The 24728-nt window shown below is 39.1% G+C and overlaps 1 protein-coding gene across 4 annotated transcripts in view; it reads left to right on the top strand.

Moving 5' to 3' along the window:
* Positions 1-24728, top strand: part of TTC39B (tetratricopeptide repeat domain 39B) — a 131979-nt gene that overhangs the window by 39447 nt on the left and 67804 nt on the right. Inside the window, exon 1 of one of the 4 annotated variants that reach the window (XM_030816465.1) lies at positions 14402-14684. The exons of 2 other annotated variants lie outside the window; for them this stretch is intronic. The gene's annotated coding sequence lies outside the window, so the exon portion shown is untranslated. Of the gene's footprint in view, positions 1-14401; positions 14685-14987; positions 15014-24728 lie in introns of those variants that run through there. One more of the 4 variants, XM_030816503.1, reaches the window with a different exon arrangement.

Below are 24728 nucleotides of genomic sequence, written 5' to 3'. Positions count from 1 at the left end.
TCGCCCAGGCTGGAGTGCAATGGTGTGATCTCAGCTCACTGCAACCTCTGCCTCCTGGGTTCAAGCAATTCTCCTGCCTCAGCCTCCCAAGTAGCTGGGATTACAGGCGCCTGCCAACTATGTCCAGCTAATTTTTATATTTTTAGTAGAGACAAGGTTTCACTGTGTTGGCCAGGCAGATCTCAAACTCCTGACCTCAGGTGATCCACCTGCCTTGGCCTCCCCCAAAGTGCTGGGATTACAGGCGTGAGCCACTGCGCCTGGCCTAGTTACCCATTTTTTTTTCCTCCTGTGGCAAGGAGGAAAAATCTAATTTAATTTAGCAAAAATCCTGAATACAGTGTACTATTTCTTATTAACTATAATCTTCATGTTGTACATTAGATTTTTTTAGCTTGTTCATCCTTCATATTTGCTAGAGAAACCCCTTCATGTACTTTTAAAGTGGGGAATTCGAGAAGCATTGTCTTGGTGTCTTTTATTCTACTGTCAACTCTGTTATAGTTTTTCTCATCCTGAAGACTGTAGCTCCTTAACACTGCCTCAGTTTCTAATGACCACACATTCTCCCTTCATTGCCTCCAGAACTTCTCTGTGGCTGTATTTATCTGCCAGCAGTTTCTTCCTCTTGTCTAATTTTAACTTCCCTGTCCTGCTCAGTTTAACAAATCCAAAGGTTTCCCCATTTTAGAATTTATCTTGCTCTTTTAGGTTTCTGGTGTGCATTATTTCATGTGTCCTTTAGACTGTCGCTGAAACGTTTGTGTGTCCTTTTCAATGTTGCTGAATTGTTCCACTCCTCTCACCTTGGTTATAGCAACACATTATAGGAACCCTTCTCCTAATAGAGAGAGATAGAGCCCAAAGCCAGAAGGGGTAGCCAGATTAGGTGCTGGAGTCTATACACAAAGAACCTTGTAGCAGAGGCCTCCATTCAGAGTCTGCAGTTGATTTTGATCTGATTTTAATAAACTTTGCCTTTTGGTCTTGTGCATACTTTTGCCTTACAGCATTCTGAGAGGTATTGTAAGGGGGTAGTTTCCGAAGCAGAGCTTGTTGGTGATGACAAAAAATGGCAGTGAGAGAACAAAGAAAATATTACACACAGCCGTAAAACTCTAAAGCACAGCGGTGTGGTTTCATTTTGCCTTCATGCACACAACTACATGTACCTTCCTGGGGAGACGGGACTGACCACAGACTTGACAGTCAGACTTGAACTGTAGTGCCAGTTTGCCATTTACTGGCTGGGAGGCCTGGGCAGTTTCTCTGAGCTTGTTTTCTCCTCTCATAGATTTATTGAGAGGATTAAATAAAATTTAAGTTAAATGTGATAATGGGAGTAAAACACATAGTAAGTGCTCAGTGAACATCGGTACTTTTCTGCTCTCCCTTGTAAGAGCGTGGGTTCTCCAGAAAAATAGAACCAATAGGAGACATAAAATGTCTATATATGAAGAGATTTGCTGTAAGTAATTGACTCATGTGATTATGGAGGCTGAGAAGTCCCCAGTTCTGCAGTTGGCAAGCTGGAGACACAGGAGAAGTGATGGACTTCTAGTCCAAGTCAGTGGCCTCTGACTATAAATACATATTAATTGTAAAAAATTTCTTCAGTTGTTTTTATGTGAACTTTTTGTTTGTCCTAATTTCAGGGTTTGTAATATTTCTCACATTTCCTCTTAAATTGGTGATACTATAACATTCCGTTTGTGAATTCTGCAAAACTTAGTAGAGTTCTTTTTCCTTACACTTAACTGAACCATACATTTTGATCTTATGTTTCTGGTGCAGAGAGCAAGTACTTCAGTCTCTCTGTATCAAGATGTGGTGCTCTTGCCAACCTGATGATTAATTTCTTCCAGTGAATATTTTCTCTTGAATGCCTAATGAAAGGATTCACACTAACAGATGAAGGAGGCCTTAAATTGTTTCCACAAAGGAAATAGTTTCTTATTTTTCTTTTTCTGCCTAATGAATTTACCACTCTCAACATAGATTTTTCCTACCTCTGGATCTTTGTGGTAACGATTGTGTTATTTTAACTATTTTGAGAAATTGCTAGTTCAAAATAGTTAAAATAACACAAAATAAAATAAAATAAAACTGTTAAAATAAAACTGGTAGATCATACAAAAATCTCCACCATTTAGAACTGGAGGAAAAATTAGAGATGTAAAAAAATGTTAGTAGTACATTGACCATGTTCTTTTTAAAAATTAAAATAGGCCAAGTGCTGTGGCTCACACCTGTAATCCCAGCACTTTGGGAGGCTGAGGTGGGCAGATCACCTGAGGTCAGGAGTTTGAGACCAGCCTGGCCAACATAGCAAAACCCCATCTCTACTAAAAATACAAAAATTAGCTAGGCTTTGTGGCGTATGCCTGTAATCCCAGCTACTCGAGAGGCTGAGGCAGGAGAATCACTTGAACCCGGGAGGCGGAGGTTGCAGTGAGCTGAGATTGTGCCCCTGCACTCCAGCCTGGGCGACAGAGCAAGACTCCATCTCAAAAAATAATAATAATAAAATAAATAGAATTAAAAAATAAAAATTAAAATAGTTTGTGAACTTTATGACCTGTTTGGCATAAGGAGGTGACCTCTTAAGGAGGAATTGTAAATTAGACCTGTTGCATGATATATAGAAATTTGTCACAAATAACATGCGGTTCTAGATTAGCCATAGTTTCTTGCTTCCTGATTTAACAGTTCCATGCTGGTTTGCACTTCTAGTGCTCTGATGATGGAGTGTCCCTTTTCTCAGTGTTAGTGCCCAGTTGCCATCTCTGACAATGTAGTGGTGGGTATAATAAATCTGTTGATAATTAACTGTGATATGGCATGTGAAGAGTAAATATAGTGTTTTGGAAATTCCAAAAGAAAGCTATCTTTTGGTTGGGAGATGGGAGCGCTGGCATTTGCTTTGGGTTTTGAGGGGTGGGTGGCATTTCAGTTGGTAGAGCCAGTGCAGAGGGTCAGAAGTGGGGACATGCCGGGTGAACAGTTCTGAGGACAGTGGCCAGAGCACAGAGCAGTGGGTTTGAAACACCAGTGGGGCCCTGGACACAAATGAAGTTGGGTCATGAAGGATTCCTGGTCTTGTCTAGTGGGGAGAATGGACTAACCACTTACAGTCATCGTGATTTGGTGTTTTGTTTTTGTTTTTTTGATAGGATCTCACTCTGTCTCCCAGGCTAGAGTGCAGTGGTGCGTTCTCAACTCACTGCAGCCCCAAACTCCTGGGTTCAAGTGCTCCTCCCACCTCAGCCTTCCAAGTAGCTGGGACTATAGGCAGGTGCCATCACGCCTGGCTAATTTAATTTTTGTGGAGACACAGTCTCCCTGTGTTGCCCAGGCTGGTCTTGAACTCCTGGACTCAAGTGATCCTCCCACCTTTGCCTCCCAGAGTGTTGGGATTACAGACATGAGCTACCGTACCTGGCTGGTGGTGTTTTTGATTAACCTCTTTCTCATAAAAACCACTGTGGGCAATGGGACAAAAATCTAACCGGGAGTCCTGGTTGGGCACTGATTAATTAAAATTTTCTTTTCATGGTAGTTTAGAGAAGTCAGGGGAGACAGATCAAACTTATGTTCAAAGACTGTTAGAACAGATGCAGGTTTAATATATTCTCAGCAGTGGTCTTTCATATTCCAGAGCATCTTATGGAAATTTCAAATTTATCCTTACATAGAAACTCATATGTGTTCAATGGAGTCCTGAGGTGGTATGAATACAGTGGGGATGAATGTGTGTATTTTCAAGAACTGCTCTGAATTTGTACTTACCTGTAGAAGGTGAAATAGGCAGATTTTTTTAGCCAGGTAATTAGAAGCTTACAATAGAAATAAAAATATTTTGATCGCTTCTTGGCCTTTTGTCTAAGATCAAGTGTAGTATAAAAATATTTTGTTTTATAACATTTCTCACAAACTTTTTCCTTCTCCACACCTTCTCTTTCGAACCATAAATTGTAGATGAGAGTGAGGTAAGGCTTTTAGGGCCATTTTTTTCCTCATTAGGTTAGATCATTTGGTGATACAATAGTTTTGTCTGTTTTAATTAAGGGTGAATATCAGTGAATGATAGTTGGAAAACATCTGATATTTTTCTTCAGAGTGGTTAAGTTATAAATAGTAACTACAGGGAGAGTTAGATTTGTTTTCATTTTTCTCTGCTGTTTTTTTTTGGCCCCAATTTTCCCCTGTAGGTAATATAAATGTTACTCAAGTCTGGAAAGGGAGTTTTGTCCTCTCTTAATTTGATTTTCTTGATCAAGTCAACAGTGATTTTATTGGATCTAAGATACCATTCATATTGTTTCTTATATATTCCTAAGGAAGGAAAAAAAAACACAATGAGGAATTTTGTAGGAGACCTTGCATAAAGGAAAGGAAAAATAAAATCATCTTGCAGGAAGGCACAGTAAGGAAATGTGTATATTTCAACCTTGGTATTACGTAGGGAAGGAAAAAAAACCTCTAATGAGATTCTCCACTCAGAGAATTTTTTTAAACAGCTCTATTGCAATATTAATTTATATCTCATATATATTCCTATTTTAATTATACGATTTAATGCATTTTAATGTATTTACAGAATTATAGAGCCATCACCACAATGTAACTTCAAAACATTTTTATCATCTGAAAAAGAAATCTGTGCCTTTTTATAGTCATTATCTATTCCCACTCTTAGCTGGGGCATCCACTAATCTAACTTCTGTCACTCTTAGCTGGGGCAACCACTAATTTAATTTTTGTAGATATTTTATATAAATGGAATACTCTAATATGTATTATTTTGTGTCTACACATGTCGTAGAATGTGTAGTACAGATAGATGCTCCTTGACTCATGATGGGGTTACATCCTGATAACTTCATCATAAATAAAAAATATAGAAAGTGAAAATGCATTGGATACCCTGACAAACCCATCATAATGTTGAAAAATTGTTAGTTGAACCATCCTAAGTTGGGGACCATCTGCACTTCATTCCTTTTTATGGCTGAATAATATTCATTTATATGAATATGTCACATTTTATTTGTCTGTTCATCAGTTGGTGGGCATTTGAGTCATTTCCAGTTTTTGGCTATTGTGAATAATGCTGCTATAAACAATTGTGTACAGTCTTTATATGAACATGTTTTAAATGATCTGTCATACAGACACAGAAGTGGAATTGGTAAGTTGCATGGTGAACCTATGTTTAACTTTTTAACGCTCTTTAGAATTTGAATTATAATCTTGTTTGGAGTCTGAATACATATGTCACCCCCAACAACTTCAAGCAGGTTATTTAACTTTAAGTGGATCAGGTTGGTGGTGTCCTCAGGTAATTGGCAGAAGCAAATGCAGATCCTCTCCCTAAGAACATAACTTTGATTTAGGGCAGTCGAAGTTGCTGCCCTAAATTTTAAGATGGTGGATATAAAATTTAAGATGGTGGATATGGCAGCAAAGATGCTGCCCATAATTTTAAGATGTATCTTGGGGTTAGGGATATTCCATGATGAAAATTTGTGTGTCATAGGGTCAATGATATAGTAAATGGAAATAAAAGTTCTTTAAAAAGCTCAAGGTAAACAGCATTCCTGGTGTTTTTTCCTTGTTTCTGTTACCACTTGGCTTGCTTCTCTTTGTATTTTCTTTTGTCCTATTAGATCTACTCTAATGGTCTGCTGTTGTGTTTAGACCTGCCACTGTGAAGTTCTTCGTATAAATTCATAGGGGCAAGGAGAATGTGTGTTGTGTATGTTTTAAGATATAGATCCTATAAATGCTGCTTTTCACTACGAGGAGTGACAAGATTTCATAACTTGAAGGAAAGCCTCTGAAGGAAAGCTCCTTAGCAACACTTTGGTCCAATTATCTCATCTTACCAAGGAGGTCCCAGCAGAGATGGAAGACTGAGTCGTGGTTGGGGGTTGTTGGTGCAAAGTGAATGACCAGTGAACCCCTATGAGCAGGACCTTTGTGATTGTGGTTGCCTTTCTGCAGGCTCAGTATCCTCTCTGACTTTCTCAGCCCTGGTAGCAATGCTCAGCTTGTGTCTGAAAGCCAGGGCTTTGCTCTTACACTGAGTTCCTTGCCTCCTCCATAAGTAACTTTCTTGACATGGCGGCGGCTACCTGCTGCTGTCTTGGGCTATTTTGGTAGTTGTAATGGGAAAGAGGTCCAATCATTGCTTCTTTTATCACTCACTAGGATGTTTCACAAACACATTAATTTTTATGTCCCAAACTGAACTCTTGGTATCCACCTCCTTTGTTTATCTGAAAACTTTGCCTTTTCTGTAAATGTCTCCACCCACCATCCACCCATTTGTTCAAGTCAGAAGCTTGGGAGACATCTTTGATTCCTTTCTTTTCTTTTAATTTCCACATTACCAAGTCTGATGATTTCCACCTCCAAAATATATTTCCCATCTGTTCACTTTCCTCTCTCTCCGCTCTATTACATTAGCTTGAGTGACTATAAGATTTTGCTTGGACTACTTTAAGAGCTGGCTGATGGTTAATGTGTGTTCCCGCTTCTTTTGTTCTCTCCCTCCACTTTTCCAACTGCACCCCACTTATTCTCCATACGGCAGCCCAAGTTATCTTATTTTATTTTTTTTGAGACGGAGTTTCGCTCTTATTGCCCAGGCTGGAGTGCAGTAGTACAATCTTGGCTCACCGCAACCTCCGCCTCCTGGGTTCAAGCGATTCTCCTGCCTCAGCCTTCCTGAGTAGCTGGGATTACAGGCGCCTGCCACCATGCCCGGCTAATTTTGTATTTTTAGTAGAGGCGGGGTTTCTCCATGTTAGTCAGGCTGGTCTCAAACTCCCAATCTCAGATGATCCGCCTGCCTCGGCCTCCCAAAGTGCTGGGATTATAGGCGTGAGCCACCATGCCCGGCCTAAAATTACTTTTAAAAATAAGATAATTTGGGGCAGGCACAGTTGCTCATGCCTGTAATCCCAGCACTTTGGAAGGCCAAAACGGGTGGATTGCTTGAGCCCAGGAGTTTGAGACCAGCCTGACCAACATGGCAAAACCCCCTCTCTACAAAAAATACAAAAAATTAGCCAGGTGTGGTGACACATCTGTAGTTCCAGCTACTTGGGAGGCTGAGATGAGAGGATCATCTGAGCTGCAGAAGTCAAGGCTGTGTTGAGCTGTGATGGTGCCCCTGCACTCCAGCCTGGGCGATAGAGTAAGACCCTGTCCCCAAAAAAAAAAAAATTTAATATGACCAGTTTTGAACATCTATAGAAAGTAAAGAGGATAGTAAACCAAACCTTATATACTAATCACTTAGCTTCTATAGTTGTCAACTCAAGGCCAATCTTATTTCATCCATATCCCATCCCCAGATTATTTGGAATCAAATCCTAGACGTGATAATTTATTTCTACCTCTAAATATATTAAAATATATTTCCTGAAAACAAAGACAGTCTCTTTCATAATTACCTTTCAGATACCAAGATCAGGAAATTGACATTGATATAGAGCTATAGTTTAATCTGTATGCTTTATATGACATCATTTTATCTGTATTTTAGCTTGCAAAGGTCGCTTTTTAAAAATATCACAAGATTGTTATCACACCTAAAACATAGTAATATCCATCCAGTAACTGGTCAGTGCTCAAATTTCTCCGACTATCTCATTTTTTTTTTTAACAGTATGTTTGTGTGAATCAGGGCAAGAATGACCCTTTTAGAAATTAAATGGGATGATGTCACTCCTTGCTTAAAATCCATCCATGAGTTTTCATGTCTAAAGTTGAAGACCCAATCTACCTTTGTTCATAAGGTTTGAGGTGGTCGGGCTCCCACATACTCTTCTGCAAGAGTTGCCCTCATGCATGACCCTCCAGCCACAAGCCTTATACAGGCTTTTTGTGAGAGTGAACCGTGTGCTGCTCCGGATTGGAGCGTGTTTGCCCTCACTCTTTTGAGGGCTTTTTGCTGGCCGTCCACCACTCTCAGCTGGCGTGTCCTCCCACTTTCTCAGTGACTCCACCAAAATAGTTACTCTTCCCCCATTTCTCTGTCTTGGCATCTGGTTTGTTTCTGTCACTCCATTTCTCATTTTGCAGTTAATTGTTACTTGTTTTTTGATCATCTGTTTTTTTGAGCTCTAAGTTCTATAACGATGGGTCTGATCTACTTTGCTTGTCATGGTGTACTTGGCACCTATGCACCATGCTTGTCACGTAGTAGGTGCTCAGTATATATGTGTTGAGAAAATGAATGTGTGAAATTAATATACTGTCTTAGTCCATTTGGGCTGCTGTAACAAAATCCATTAGACTGGGTAATTTATAAACAATGGAAATTTATTTCCTCACTGCTTTGTAGGCCACAAGGTCCAAGAGTAAAGCGGCAGCAGATTGAGTGTCTGGTGAGGGCCCATTCCTCATAGATGGTGCCTTCTTTGTGTCCTCACGTGGTAGAAGGAAGCAAAAAATAGTGGAGAGAGGGGAAAGAAAAAAAAAAAAAGGAAGAAGGAAAAAGGGGCAAAGAGACTCCCTCAAGCATTTTGTTAGGGCACTAATCCCATTTACAGGGGTGGAACCCTCATGACCCAATCACCTTCCAAAGGCCCCACCCCATCACTTTGGGGGTTAGGTTTCAACATATGAATTTTGGAGGGACAGAAACATTAAACCATAGCATGTACTATTAAGAAAATATAGGTGGATCCTCAGAGTAGACTGCTAGGATTTGCAGTACATTAAAGAAAAAATGTAGCCATCATTGAGTTCCTAATGAGTATAGGGCACAGTGATAATTGCTATGCTTATTCAAATGGTTAGTTAAGGGATCTTTTGGAATACACAGTTTAAAAAAATGACTGTGGCTGATTGTGTTCATAAACTCAAATGCATATATAATTAAAGTCCAAATGTTTGGGCACAGTAAACACTATCCATAATTGTTGGTGTCTCCATTGCCATTTTTCTCTGATGGGCTGACTCACTTTTCACTTGAAGTTTGTATAAATGAGTGTCAGAATCTTAAAGGATACAGTGAGCTCATTGCCTTTTGTTAACTTTTTACCCTGTTTTACCTGACATCCTTTTTTTTTTTTTCTGACGCCTTCATCCATTCCCTTTTCATCTACCTCGTGATAAAAATAGGAACCTAAGATGACTAATAAAACACCCAAAAGCAGATACTTGGGAGCTTTGTCTTTTGAAATGTGGCAAACTTCTTCATTGCTTGTGTTCTGAATATTCATCAGTCTCTCTGGTCTCCTTTCTTTTTCCTTCTTCCCTCTTTCCCCCTTTTGTCTCTGCTTGTGGAACATTATTCTACGATCAGAGAATAGAACTCCTCAAAGGCATAGTGATATTTGGTTTAGGTACATTTTTGAATAGTGTATAGTTCAGTAGCATGCATGATATACATCTAATAAATAGTCTGAAGACTTAATAGCCATCAACAAATTGGAAGAACCCTGAAATTGCCTAAAACTGAAGAGATATTTGGGGATTTACATATAACTTTTATTATTGTATAAAGTAATTTCTATGTTATTTATTTTATTTTTATTGTCTAGAGTGAAAATATACCAGCAGGGGTCTTTTAAAATTACCCTATAAGCAGAATGTTATAGTTAGAATGAAAAATGTTAAAACTCTATATAGCTCTGATGAATTAACCTTTTCAAAGGTGTGGGCATAGTTTTTGGTCTCCCCTGTAGGCAATACAGCTATAAGCTTTTGATTTTTATTTATTTTAGTAGTTAGGAAAGTTTTCTGCAAGAGTAACTTGACTTTTATGCAGCAAAAAAAAAAAAAAAAGAAAAAAACTGTGTGTGTGTGTGTGTGTGTGTGTGTGTGTGTGTGTGTATAAAGTTCTGTGTGTCAGATCTCCCACTGGCTTAAGGGATTCTTTGCCATTTAAAAATTTCAGCCTAATTTGAAAGAAATTATACCCATAATGTGTAGTTTGCTTTGATTAAAATAATTTTGTGTAATCACTGTAAGAAAATTAAGCCGCTGATGGGCTATTTAAAACGTGTATTTTAAACAATACATTCTCTTTGTCTCAATACAGTAGATGGGTCCTATATTTTCAGCAGAAGTTAGTTTCTAAACTTGTATAAGGACGCCTTTTCAGACAATCCCATAGAAGTAAAAATTATTTGGTAATATGTATTTAACCTACAAAATAATTTATTTGAAAGCATTTTGTAAAACCGCAAAGTGTAAAGCAAACCTAACATAGTATATACATATAATATATTGAAGAGCACTGCTGTTTTTGTAAAAGCATTATTTCTTTCAAGATGCAAGACATTTTGATATAGCTGTTTCATACAGTCTCACAATGGCTACCTTAAACTATAAAAACACTTTTTAAAGATTTAAAAAAAGAACACATTTAAAAAAAAAATCTAACAAATACCTAAGAAATAAAAGTGAGTGTTATCCCTGCTCATTTCCCAGTTCTGAGACTTACCCCATCGAAACAGGGAAAAGGAAGGAGAGGTTGCCTTCATTGCATGGTTCTTTTTCTGTTAATGCTAGTTTTATGAATTTATAGACACCCCAGGTTTAACAAGGCTTTATTGAACACATCCTTTACATCAAGCATTAAGCTATTTTAAGGGGACAGACTTGACAAAGGGGATGTGGGTATGGAATGGGAGTGTCCAGGAAGTGTTGAGTCCACGTTTTTTCTCCAGTCAAGTCTCAATGTTGACACTGAGCTAGGGGCCAGGGGCAAAGGGGAGAGGGACACATGTGCAGGGATGTGTTGCTTTGTATGGTTCTTAGTAATAAAGGACAATAGTTGGAGATGTTATTGTTTAAATATTAAGAGCAAATTAAGGCAAATAATTCTATCTTTTTTGGGTAGAGAAGTCTGTTTCAAACATGGCACCAATAGGAAAAAAGAGTGATAGTTTTGATTGTTATGACAAAACCCTTATAAGCCCATTTCAAAGAGAAATACTTGAACATATATGAAAGAAGGTTAATACTGCAAACAGACCCAGAAAGAGAACACTTTGATGAAAATATTGGCAAAGGGACACAAGCAGACAATTAAAAGAAGAAATACAGGTCCGTCAGGCAGCTATATTAATTTCCTATGGCTGCTATAACAGATTAAAGCTTGGTGTTTTCACATAATACAGGTTTATTTTCTTACAGTTCTGGAGGTCAGATGTCTGAAATGGGTTTCACTAGGTCAAAACCAAGGTGTCCCATGGCCATGCTCCCTTGAGAGGCTCTAGAGGAGAATCCATTTCCTTGCCTTTTCCAGCATCTAGAGCTACATTCCTTGCATTCGTTGGCTCATGGCCACATCCTGTATCTTCAAAGCCAGCAGCATAGCATCTTCAAATCACTCTCCTTCCATGGTCCCACCACCTTCTCTTTTTTGTGTCTCTCTACCTCCCTGTTGTAAGGAAATTTGTGATTGCCTTTAGGGCCCACTCAAATAACCCACAATAATGACTCTGTTCAGGATCCCTAATATCTATAAAGTCTCTTTTGTCATATAAGGTACCATTCATAGGTATTAAGACCTGGATAACCTTGGGTGCCATTATTCGGACTACCATACCTATCAAATAGCATGTGGGGTGGAACAATACACATATGTTTATCTGTGTGTGTATGCATGAAGCCTGTGCAAGGACATACATATGGTATGTTTGGGATTATTTCAGTGTGTTGAGATTACAGAGTATTTATAATTTTCGAAAAGTTCCTTTTATATAACTTTTTTGCATTGTCAGAATTTTTATGGAATGTATTAGTGATCAGAAAAAGCTAAGTAACTCTTGGAAAGATGATTTTTTAATAGACAGTTTTGTAAGAACAGTTTTAGATTTACAGAAAACTAGAAAATATAGTGGAGTTCCCACAGACCCTGTACCTAGTTCCCCCTACGATTAGTATCTTACGTTAGTATGGTACATTTGTTACAGTTTATGAACCATTTTGGATACACATCACTAACTAAAGTCCATACTTTGTTCAGATTTCCTTAGGTTTTACCTAATATCCTTTTTTTTTTTTGAGATGGACTTTCATTCTTGTTGCCCAGGCTGGAGTGCCATGGCGCCATCTTGGCTCACTGCAAGCTCCGCCTTCCAGGTTCAAGCCATTCTCCTGCCTCAGCCTCCCGAGTAGCTGGGATTACAGGCATGAGCCACCACAGCCGGCTAAGTTTTTGTATTTTTAGTAGAGACAGGGTTTCTCCCTGTTGGTCAGGCTGGTCTCGAACTCCCGACCTCAGATGATTCGTCTACCTTGGCCTCCCAAAGTGCTGGGATTACAGGTGTGAGCCACCACGCCTGGCCCACCTTTTGTAATTTCTTAAAGGATCTGTTGTAATTGATTAAATACTTAAGATCTGTACACATTACATCAATTATTCTCTTACATGTTACATATAATCCACAAAAATGTAGTTGGAAGCTGGACTTAATTAATTTTGAAAGGAAAAAGAAAAATTAGATGAGAGATATTTATATTGATGGAAAAATGAAGGTGTGAATTGTACTTTACTAATAATTTTGCATTTGGGCTTGCAGTTCTCTTTTCCTTCCTTGAAAAAGCCTGACCTTCACAACACCAGGTCTTTTCCTATTTCTAAAGAATCTATAGTTTTCTTTTGTAGTACAGCGCACATGATATTTGCTGTCGTTTGGTGAATATCTGGCTCCCCAACTGGACTGAGAGCTCCGGGGGAGCAGGGACCTTGTGGGCTCTGCTCACTGCTATATCCCCTGTGCCTGGCGCATAGTAGGCATACAGATATAAATGGACTGTCATTGCATATGCTCTTTTGAACTTTTAGAAATATGAGTGGTTAACTATGGGGTACATTTTTGGGTAAATAATCATAACAATTCTGTGTGAAAAGAGTAATTTAAAATGGTAGTATCAAAAATACATTTGGCTGTCTTGTCCCCTCAGGGGTGTGTGTGTATGTGTGCATGTATATATAGAGAGGAAGAAAACTAGACGTACATTATTGTAAAACATTAAGAGTGGTTATCTCTGGGTTATGAGATTATGGCTGGCTTTAATTTTTTTTGAGATGGAGTTTCGCTCTTGTTGCCCAGGCTGGAGTGCAGTGGCACTACTCAGCTCACCGCAACCTCCACCTACCCAGTTCAAGTGATTCTCCTGCCTCAGCCTCCCTAGTAGCTGGGATTACAGGCATGTGCCACCACGCCCGGCTAATTTTGTATTTTTAGTGGAGACAGGGTTTCTCCATGTTGGTCAGGCTGGTCTCGAATTCCCAACCTCAGGTGATCCACCCACCTTGGCCTCCCAAAGTGCTGGGATTACAGGCTGTCTTTAATTTTCTTCTTTGTTTTTCAGCTCTTTCCAAGGAATTTACTATTTTATAATTTGGAAATACCACAATATTTTACCTGGTTTTTTTTTTTTGAGATGGGGTCTCGCTCTGTCATCCAGGGCAGAGTGCAGTAGTGCGATCTTGGCTCACTGCAACCTCCGCCTCCCGGGTTCAAGCGATTCTTCTGCCTCAGCCTCCCGAGTAGCTGGGACTACAGGTGTGTGCCACCACACCCAGCTAATTTTTGTATTTTTAGTAGAGATGGGGTTTCAGCATGTTGGCCAGGCTGGTGTGGAACTCCTGACCTTGTGATCTGCCCGCCTCAGCCTCCCAAAGTTCTGGGATTACAGGCATGAGCCACTGCGCCTAGCCCTGGTATTACTTTTATAATTAGAAACATTAGTGAGTCCTATACTAAAAACGTTTCAATTCTAGCATGTGCAAGAGCCCTTGAGGCAAGATAAGAAATTTGTGAAGTCAATGACCACCTTATTCCCCAGGAGAGCTTTTATCTATTTAAACCAAAAAAATACAGCTGAACTTTAGAACTATGTTCTATCTTTGAACTAGTATTTCCTATGCCTACTATCTACTAGTTTCATCAAAACCACTTCAAATATTGTTGATCAATTATTAATTTTAAAGTGGAGTTTTCCAACTATGTTAGTATGACTGCCATGTCATATATGTGTTTAATTCCCTTTGCTAATTTAACTTTTGTGCATTAATCTAAAAACTTCGGGGAAAACTGATTTTCTCTTATTTAGTATTTTTTAAAAGTCCATGATATAAAATCTACGTCTCAGTCGGCAATAACAGCCTACATTTTTCCTTAAGACAAAAGAGATCATTCTTTTTTTTTTTTCTTAATTGGCCCTTTTTAGATAGGAGATGAATCCCTGGATTAGATGAAAAATCATGAAAATATTCTGTGGTTTTTATAAATCCAGGCCATTTGTATTTTCCTTGCCTGTTTCTCTAGATAATTAAACAGTGATGGATTAGAATTAGGCTGCAGCAGAGATTGGGGGAAAAAAATCTCCCGGCATCCTTTCCTGCAGAAGCATCCGCTACAGCAGTGAGTGTAGCTGCCACTTTAACTGACATGTCTTAAATTCTGCCCTGGAAAGCCCTGGGATGCTGTCAGCTGCCTCGGCAACTACTTTGCTTGTGCCTGAGAATTGAGAGTCTCATTGGAGACCAAGGAATAAAATAGAAATTGAGGATTTTTGTTGGCTTTAAAATTGAGGTTTGTCTCTTCTTTTAGTTAGGTTAAAAAAAAATCTGGTAGAAGAGAGGGAAAGACATCTTCATAGTGGGACTATATTCATTTCTCCAAAGTTACAGCTGCTCTAAATCTGTGAGTATGTCATATTTATTTAGCAGTTCCTGGGGGTATGATTCAAATGTTCTCTTTAAATCTATGAGGGTTTAATTTAAGGAGGGCTATGTAAATTTTTTAAACTCCAGTTAAATTTCACTGGAGCCTGCAGTTTTTGTTAGATGACATTGTCTTCATTAAGAGCTTCATGTCAAGCCTGCTTGGCTTCCCCTCTAACCCTTCCCCCACCTTTTTAAAACTTCCTAAGGTGAGTGCTGAAATTGGAGAAAATAGTGTGACTTGAAAATAGCTGCTGCGGAGGATCTGGTCTTCCCCGGATGCCATGGCTGGTTTATTGCTGCTGCAAGGTGTGCGTCTGGGCGGCTGAGACTCCTGCTGCAGAACAATGGCGGGATGATGCTGGTTCACTTTGTATTTACTGTTTGTCTTATGTCCTCTGCTGGTTTCATTATAGCATTTTGTTTTGTTTTGTTAGGGTAATTAGAACCTTAGAGATTAGTAAAGTGGCTTGTCCTCGGAAATAGCATGTGTTGATTGTCCTAGACCCTCACCTCTGACCTTGCTGTGCTGGCTTTAGTGGTCTCTTTGTATCTGATTACAGTAAATGTGTGCTACCAAAAAGTGACCTTTGTGTGGCCACCTTTTAAAATTGTGCATCAGAATCAATGCTGGGTTGTTTTTTTTTTTTTTTGTGACGCAGACCCTGAAGTCTAAACATCTGTCCTTAGTCATCGTGTCCCATTTTCCCCCTTTGGAATTTCCTGGACGTTAGAATTGTATCCTTGCAGAATTAGTGAGTGAGTTTTGAGCATTCTCTAAAGATAGGTTAATTTTTGATTCTCACCATAACCCCCATATGTTCCTGATTTGTCTTTGTTGAATAAAAGTTGTATTATTTTAGTGAACGGATTCATATAATTTGGCTACTGATTTTGTTCCTTTATCTTAAAATTACATTAGCTGAAATGATTTTTAAAAGTTGATATGTTCAGAGATCAGTAGTCAAAATACTTTTAAACACCAACTGGTAACAGTCATCGTTGTAGATGCAGAATATGTTTGACTTAGGCTGACATATTATATGAGCTTTTTGGGTGCCAGTATTTTGGTTGACTTCCTGCAGGGTAAAATAAATCAAGGATTTAAAAAAAGAAATTTTCTCTACCACCCAGAGATCAAACATCTGCTGTTTTTATTTTTAAACATTTTGTCATACCTAAATGCAGCAACTTTGAATTTAATTAGGAAGGATTGCTAAAATTAGGAAATTCTGCCTTACTTAGAATTGCAAAGATCTTATATTCGTTCATTCATTTCATTCGTTCATTCATTCATTCATTCAAAAATGTTTACATCTGTTATGAAGCTCTTGCCAGGCTCTGGGGATATGACGCTGAACAAAATATTGTATCTGCCCTCATGGAGCAGATATTTTTAGCAGACGAAGAAGGCATTACAAAACTGATTACCTAATTTCATTAAAATTGTGATAATTTTTCACCTGTAGAAGTGTAAGTACTTTGTGGCCAAACATATAGGACATATAAATACTTGCAACTAATTCTGCCCCAGATGTGAAGGTACAGATCCCTAGAATGCTTAAGCTGGAAAGAGATGTTGGAAATGAGTTAACTGGTTCAGCAAGCATGTGGTCAGTGCTATAGTAAGTGCTGAGTTTAGGTCAGTAAGTAAGAAATGGTTCTGCTTTGGAGGACCTCATAGTCTTAGTGGAAGAGGAAGGGAAATTGGCTATGTTAAAATGTTCTGTCATCAATTTCCTATTTTACTGGAGAAGAAACAACCTAGATTACTTTTAAAATGTCTCCTGTGCCAGGCCCAGTATCTATGGTAAATCTGTTTTTGACTTTTAAAAAAATCTTCAACAGCAACCATGTTGATTGACCTTAATGCTCCCATTTTCCAAATGAGGAAAACAAGGTGCACAAAGTCTAATTCAGTTGCCTAGGGTCACTCAGAATGCTGATTGTAACTCCATCATGCTAAAAGTTGGCAAGTCTGTGCTCCTTGAAGCTGCTGGATTATGTCCCTTAGTCACAGGTTGGTTGGGGAAGCCCCCTACTTTTTTTTTTTTTTCCTTTTTCTTCTTTTTTCTCCTAAAGCCACAGTGCACTCCTAAATATCATGCTATTATGAAAGAGGAAAATGCTTAGTTTTTTTTTTGCCTCATGCCCGGAGGTCTTCCTAACATTTTGCACTTGCTTTCCACTTGTTAACAGCACATATACATTTATGTCTTTGGTTCACTTTAGAAAGGACAGGATTGCACTTATGGGCAGATTATGCTTCAGTGGCAGGCCAGTTAAGGAACATGGAAAACATACATCCTAAAAGAGGAATGCTAATGGAAAAATCAAACGTTTCTTGAATTTTAGGTCCAGGATGCTGTTCACCAACATCAGCAATTCCCTATAGGGCTGGCATGTTCAGAGTTGTACACAGTACTTGTATCCTGTAATGAGTTGGAATTCTTGCAAATTTGAAAATTGAGGGCAGGGAGTAACTTTTCAGGAGAGATATTATAGCACATCTTGATTCTAAAGGCCATTTGTCCATTTCCTTTCTGAAAGACTGTTAGAATGTTCTTCCTTAAAATGAAGTCTTCCTTATCGAAGATGAACTTTGCCTCTCTACAGCCTCCTACCCACTGATCTTAAGATAAAACCACTCTAGTGTTTTTGCAAAGTAGTCTTTCAAATATGTAAAATATTCTCCCTGCTGGTCCCTGGTGGATCTTTGTATATCCAAGCTACACGTCCTCAGTTATGTCACTTCTCTCTCCTGTGACATATTTCATGCTTCTCTCCATTCTGATCTCTTTGAATTTGACCTGTCATAGTTTCTAGATGGTTACAACCAAAACTGGACACTATTTCTAGTTTTGTCTGGTCAGCCAAGAGTGCAAATGGGTCATTTTTTTCTCATGATGCAGTAATGTTATTCTTCTGTTAATGTTTCCTTTGCTGCATATCAATAGCTGTGTAACAAATCACCACAGAGCTTAGTAGACTTAAAACAATAACAATCATTTATTTGCTTATGAATCTGAAATTTATGCAGGTCTCAGAGGAAATGACTCATCTCTGCCCACTTGGAATCACCTGGGGTGGCTGAGCTGGAGCTGGAGGAGCCATTGCTATGATGGCTCACTTACCTGGCTGGCTAGTTAGTATTGGTTGTCAGCTGGGAATTTAGCTAGAACTGTTGTCAGGGCCTTTGTTCTTCTCCATGTTGTTGCCTGAGCTTCCTCACAGCATGGCAATGTGGTTCTAAGCTTTAGTATTCCAAATGACAAGAAGTAGCAACTGCTAGTCTTTAAGATTTGGACCCCAAACTAACACAGTGTTGTATTGGTCAAGTAGTCACAGAGACCACCTCGATTCAAGAAGTGGGGCCATAGACCTCACTTCTTGACAGGAAGGGTGACAAAGAATTTGTGGCCATTTATAATCTACCACACTTGCCAAATTTTTGGTCTCTGTCCTTCTCTCTATTTCCAGCTAAGTCATACACCTTAAACTCCTCAACTAAAACCCCAAGAGTTAGATTTGAATTTTTGTTAAGGTGAGTCTCCTCACCTTAACGAAAGACCCCTCTGCAGACTAACATCAAGTCATTAACCAAAATGTTATGTGACTCTGGTGATTTATTTATTTATTTATTTATTGAGATGGAGTTTCCTTTCGCTCTGGTTCCCCAGGCTGGAGTGCAATGGCGCGATCTTGGCTCACCGCAACCTCTGCCTCCCAGGTTCAAGCGATTCTCCTGCCTCAGACTCCTTAGTAGCTGGAATTACAGGCATGTGCCACCACGCCCAGCTAATTTTGTATTTTCAGTAGACACAGGGTTTCTCCATGTTGGTCAGGCTGGTCTCGAACTCCTGACCTCAGGTGATCTGCCTGCCTCGGCCTCCCAAAGTGCTAGGATTACAGGCGTGAGTCACCGCGCCTGGCCTGGTGATTTATTTGGGTAAGAAAGGACTTAACAGTGCCATTCTACCCAAGTTCTCTGACTTAGCCAGAGAAACTTAGGTGGTAATTGCAGAAGACCAAACAGAACATGAGTTTGTTGTGAATTTCATGCATGGTTTACTTTTCTTTTGATGTTTCATCAGTCTACAGGTGTGGAAAGTCTTTAGTGACCAAGTAGTATGAATGGATTTCTTTGGTGATCATTTTAGATTAATGGGTTATAGAATATTTTATTTTCAGTCATTATAGGTGGCTGTAATTTAGAAAGCAGGAAAGTATGAAACCAAGACTTGAATTTCTCTTGTGGTTTGGGGCTGTAGTCATTGTTTTCTTAGTTAGTAGTTGGGACAGAATTTGAGCCCTTCGTTCCAGCAATCCAGGACCCAATACATAGCGTTTATTTGCCATCACCCCTCCTTAATATTAGCTTAGGTGTTTTTGTTTTTATTTTTTAAAGTAATAGCATCCCTGTATGGCAAAACCATTTCATATGCCTGCTTGATACCACAGGCTGAATAAATACAGCACATTAACTATGGAAACAGCCACATATTGAAGAACTAAAGAAAAACTCTAGAGTTTAATTACTTGAATATTTATATGCTCCTTCTTCAGTTTTGTTTGTTTTTCCTACTAATAGATATTTGTAGGGAGAGCCCTTATATTTACTGAAAGCTGCTTGTTTGTGAATGAAGGTTTCTGTGATGAAATATTCATGGGTACTTTTCATGATCTACATATGTGACATAAAATGCCAAGTAGGAAGACTGAATTTGATGCAAGGGGCTAATTGTATCAGGAAGAATGTCATTCATTCATCAAGCAGTCATTGAACATCTCTAGATTAAGAAACAGATAGTTCCTGTTCTTAAGAAGCTCATAAGCTACTCACTGTAATTGAAAAGTAGACCAATAATTTTACAATGAGTTGTAAACTCCAACCAGAGAACCCAGAGAAGAAACATACTATCTAGCCTGGGAAAATGACTTTTTGGAAACCTTTATTTTTTTTCTTCCTCTCATGGATCATGAGGCAAATAAGAAGAAAACTTGTCAGAATTGTCTTTAGAAAAACTTTGTTACTCTTTGTTTTAGGTGGTGATATTTTAAAAGAAAAGACAATGTCCCTCCCATTCAGTGTCCCACTGAACACCTGTATTTGCTCTACATCTGAAAATATCTGCATTCCGACGTGGAGGGATGCAATGCAAATGGCAAATGCTGCCTCAGTGGCCTCTGCCCCATGACTGCAGGAAGCATTAAGCGGAACTGCTGAATAGCAGGAATATAATGGTCTGTCTAATGGGAGGTTCTTGGCTCCCATAACTCCTCTAATAGCATCAGCACCACTATACTCCTCTATAAGTCCTCTAATAACATCAGCACCGCTTCATTCCCTTACGTTTATGTGATGTTTCAGTTTAAAAAGTGATTTTACAAAATGGAGCACGTTCTTTCCTCGTGGTATCTCTGGGAGGGAGATAGGGCAGGTGTTGTTATTGCTGCTTTGCTTTTGCAGATGGGGACACTGAGGCCCACTGAGGTGAGGGAGTGGCACAAAGCCACACTGCCTGCCAGTGACTGGCATACCTAGGACAGGAACACAGTGATCTGCTATGTGTCCCAGCATGCCTTCTCCTAAATCACGCACCAGTCGTGTGGTAAGAAAGGATCATTCATAGATTAGGTAAGAATTTTTCAGTCAGAAATAAGAGAACCCTCCAACAGGGAAAGGATTTTTGTTTGTTTTTAATTTTAAAAATCAGCAAAGAAAACTAGCAAAATGAAACAGGAGCTGTGCCTGTCTCTTGCCAATCCAACATTCCATTGTTGTTTGTTTTAAATAATGTGAAGGAGTCTGATTTGCTTGCCTAAGGAAAGAATTTGAAAAGATACAGACTCTGGTTCTAAGTTTCCAACTTGGTCAGTAATTTGCTATGACTGTGGGCAAGGAAAACAGCAGCTGTTGGAGTAGTTTCTTTTGCTGAAAGAGATAGCAAGCACTACCTTCCATTTTCTTTCTAAAATTCTTTTTTAAGTGAAAAAAAAAAATGTTTTTAGAGACTCCAGCCTGGGCGACAGCCTGTGCACTGCACAGTTCTGCTCACTGCAGCTTTGAACTCCTGGGCTCAGGCTGTCCTCTCAGCCTCTGGAGTAGCTAAGACTGTAGGTGTATGCCACTATATACGTCTAATTTTTTATTTTTTTGTAGAGATGGGCTACTGCTATGTTGCCCAGGCTGGTCTGGAAGTCCTGGGCTCAAGTGATCCTCCTGCCTTAGCCTCCCAAAACACTGGGATTACAGGTGTGAGGCACTGTACCCTGCCTGCCTTCCATTTTCTTAGTGAGTAGCGTCTTTGACATGAAGTTAAAGCCAGGTAGTATGAGTGCTCACCTGATTTTTGGTTCTTAGGAAAGTGCTTTTTTTCTGTAGACAGTTGTTAAATTGGTCTCCTTGCAGGGGCAGTGATCAGTGGAGCCTTATATTCTGCCATCTTGCTCTGCCCCTTAATGAGTAGGGTCTGAATCATGCTTTGTATTTTATATGAAAATGTACTTTTATTCTTTTCAACTGTTCTCCTTTGCTCTGGAACTTTCATCCCCATTGAGGACAGAAAAGCACATTAAGTGGTCAATTAAAAATTACATCATCTGTTCAAATTTCCAGCAGTCTCTTTTGGAGTGACTCAGGTTTTCTGGGAGATGTGGGAGGGGTAAATGCCCAGTTAAGTAAAAACTTAAACTCTGTATCAGGCTTATATCTTCCTTCTTAAAAGGTTTCCCCTCTCTCTCCTCCTTCTGACATGGCGTTGGGTGTAGGAAGAGGTGATGTACCGATGGCCCCTGTCTGGGGACTGCTGCCTGGTAGAGGGCCCCATCCTGTTGTCTCTGCATTGGCCTCTCCTTGCTGCCTCTGCCACCAAAGGATTTCTGGATTGTTGGTGTGCCCGTGGCCCAAGGGCTTGGCATTCTCCATTGGCATTGGTTGGCCCACAGGTTCCTGAGATCCAGTGGCCACTCACATTTAATCCCTGTCTCTGCCCTTTGTTACGGGATCATCATGCCAATAAGCAGTCTTTTAAAAAAACTTTTTAATTTTGTGATAATTCCAAACTTACAGAAAAAGTGCAAGAATAACACAGAGAACTTCTGAATGCCCTTAATTCAGTTTTAACATTTTGCCATATTTGTTTTATTACTCTATGTATACACATTATGATGTATTTTCTGAGTCATTTGAGAATAGGATTTTGCTCCAGAGAAGGTGGTCTAGAAGGATGAACCAAAATGTTTCTAGTGAATGGAGCTTTCATATTCCTTTCTTTTCTCTGCTTTCTTCCAATTCTTCTTTCTTTCTTTCTTTTTTTTTTTGATAGGGTCTTGCTGTGTCACCCAGGTTGGAGTGTAGTGACATGATCACAGGTCACTGCAGCCTCGACCGCCCTGTTTCAAGCGATCCTCCCGCTTCAGCCGCCCAAGTAGCTGGGACTACAGGTTTGCACCACCAGGCCTGGCTGATTTTTCGTATTTTTTGTAGAGATGCAGTCTCCCTATGTTGCCCAGCCTGGCCTCAAACTCCTGGACTCAAGTGATCCGCCTGCCTTGGCCTCCCAAAGTGCTGGGATTATAGGCATGAGCTACCATGCCCAGCCTGCATTTCCTGTTGTTGATACTCTTAAAAGCGTATGTCTAGAACATCAGATAGGCCAGGTGTGACTGGTCTGACTAGTGGAGAATGATGTTATCCTTCATTTGCTCCTTTGTTTATTTATTCAATCAACCAGCACAGTGTTATTGAAGATCATTACCTGCAAGACACTGTACTAGGTGCTGCGATACAATCTTGCCTTTATGAAGTTTGTACTCTGATTAAGAGATAATTATATTTTTAAGTCAGAGTTAATTAGGCTGGGTGCGGTGGCTCATGCCTGTAATCCCAGCACTTTGGGAGGTCGAGGCAGGTGGATCACCTGAGGTCAGGAGTTTGAGACCAGCGTGACCAATATGATGAAACTCCGTTTCTACTAAAAAAAAAAAAAAATTAGCCAGGTGTGGTGGTGGCGTGTGCCTGTAGTCCCAGCTACTCAGGAGGCTGAGACAGGAGAATTGCTTGAACCCAGGAGGCAGAGATTGCAGTGAGCTGAGATCCCACTACTGCACTCCAGCCTGGGTGACAGAACTAGACTCTGTCTCCAAAAAAAAAAAAAAACAAAAAGAGTTAATTAAAAGAAACTTAGGAAAGATTGCTGTTTTCCTCATTCTAGATGCTATAATTTTCTTAATACAGCTTAAGTTGTATCAGGATTCATATTCTGTTGTGTTCATAAATTCATTTAAAATAATTCACAACTTTTTACCGTGTTTTTAAGTCACATCTCTTTTATCCTGTTTTTATTCAGTTAGATTTTATAATTTATAAATTCAGGAATTTATAATTTATTCTCAGTCAGGTATCATCTTTGAGAGCAAGCATGCTATTATTTTGTGTGCTTTAACATCTGATACCATGCCTGGAATATGGCATTCCTAAATGTTTATGGATAAAAATTAAATTTTAGTTTACTAAATATAAGTCATCCACTTAGAGCATTATCTTTTTAAAGTATGGTTCATTCACTGCCATCTTTCCCAGTTTCATTGTTTTGCAGAGTTTTTTTTTTTTTATCCTTGCATTCTCTGTTTTAATCCCAGTTTCTGATACACATGTAAAACACATGATAAAGGGAAGTACCTTTTGAGAGAAGCTGTTCAAACAGTTATGAATCCATCTATTTGAATGAGCTTGTCATTCCCCCTTTTCCATACAGAGCTAAGGGACACTTGGCAAATATCACATTCACACGGCCCTCATGTGCTACATTTTTCTCATCTGCCAAAGATGGGAAACAAGGCTTGGTATTAGAGAACTTGTGAGAGCGCCATCTCTTAGCTTCCTGTGAGGGCTGATTCCTTCAATAAGGCATGAATCATTGTTTGTTTTTAGCAAAGGTAGATGCATTAAGGACCAGATTGAGATGGTAAATATGCATAAAGTAATAAGTTTGAAAGCAGTTCAGGAATATAATAGTAGACCTATTGAAGCATGTTATCAGTGCAGGAAATAGAAAAGATAAAATTAGAAAAACCACATTCAAGAACTGACTTTTTTAAAGTAGTGAAAGCTTGGAAGACTTCTAAAAGGTCTAAAATAACATGAGAAACACATTGAGTAGTGATGTATTCTGACTTCTTCATGTGGAGAGGGCTAAAAATAATAAATTATACTGTTCTTGCGTATTTCTTAGGATAACTATTTTGAGTTATGTGTGATAAAAAGGGATGATCAGAGGGTGTTTCCTTAAATTAATATTTGAATATTCCCTTCATGAATATAGACTTAAATTACTCAAAATATATGCTTAACTTTTTTCATGATTGTTAAAATAGTGCATTATCATTTTTGAAAAAAATTGAAAAAAAATACATAGAAAAGTACAAAGAATCTAAAGATTACCCACGCCCTACAGATAATACTAAGGGTCACAGTTTTGATTGAGGAAGGCCTTGTAAGAAGTCTAAGCATAGATTATTTAGGGAGAAGTTTATCTAGTTTATCTATTCGCCAGTTTCTCATTTAATAGAACAGTTATATCCTTTGTTGGTGCTTGCCCTTTGGCCTTTTTCAGCTGTTTAGTTTTTCCTTCTTAAGGAACAGGGCCAGAGCGGAGAGAAAAAGTTGAAAGTATATTCCTTTGATTCTGAAAGCACTGGTGACAGGCCTGGCAAAATGGGATTGGAGTTGGCAGTAAAATGATACTTGGGGAGTATCTTTTTATTTTTGGGCTCTTCTTGCTTTCTCATTGTCAGCAGCAGCACTTCCTCCTTCCTCTGATCATTGGCCATGAGCACAGCTCTTTGAGGAATCATCCTTGGGTAGAATTTGGTCTGGCAAGCAGTTTTTTTTTAGTAAGAAAGACAAATGTTGTCTATGTAGCCAATACTATTAAGCAATAGATTTCCAGTGGTGTGTCAGAGTCCTGCATTTCATAATTCTAGTGGATACCATTTTTTATTTTTAAAGTTTTAGATTTGA

The sequence above is a fragment of the Nomascus leucogenys genome, chromosome 1a, assembly GCF_006542625.1.
Source record: "Nomascus leucogenys isolate Asia chromosome 1a, Asia_NLE_v1, whole genome shotgun sequence".
Classification (NCBI taxonomy): domain Eukaryota; kingdom Metazoa; phylum Chordata; class Mammalia; order Primates; family Hylobatidae; genus Nomascus; species Nomascus leucogenys.
The sequence above is the reverse complement of the archived record's forward strand: the minus strand, read 5'-3'. Positions and strand labels throughout refer to the sequence as shown.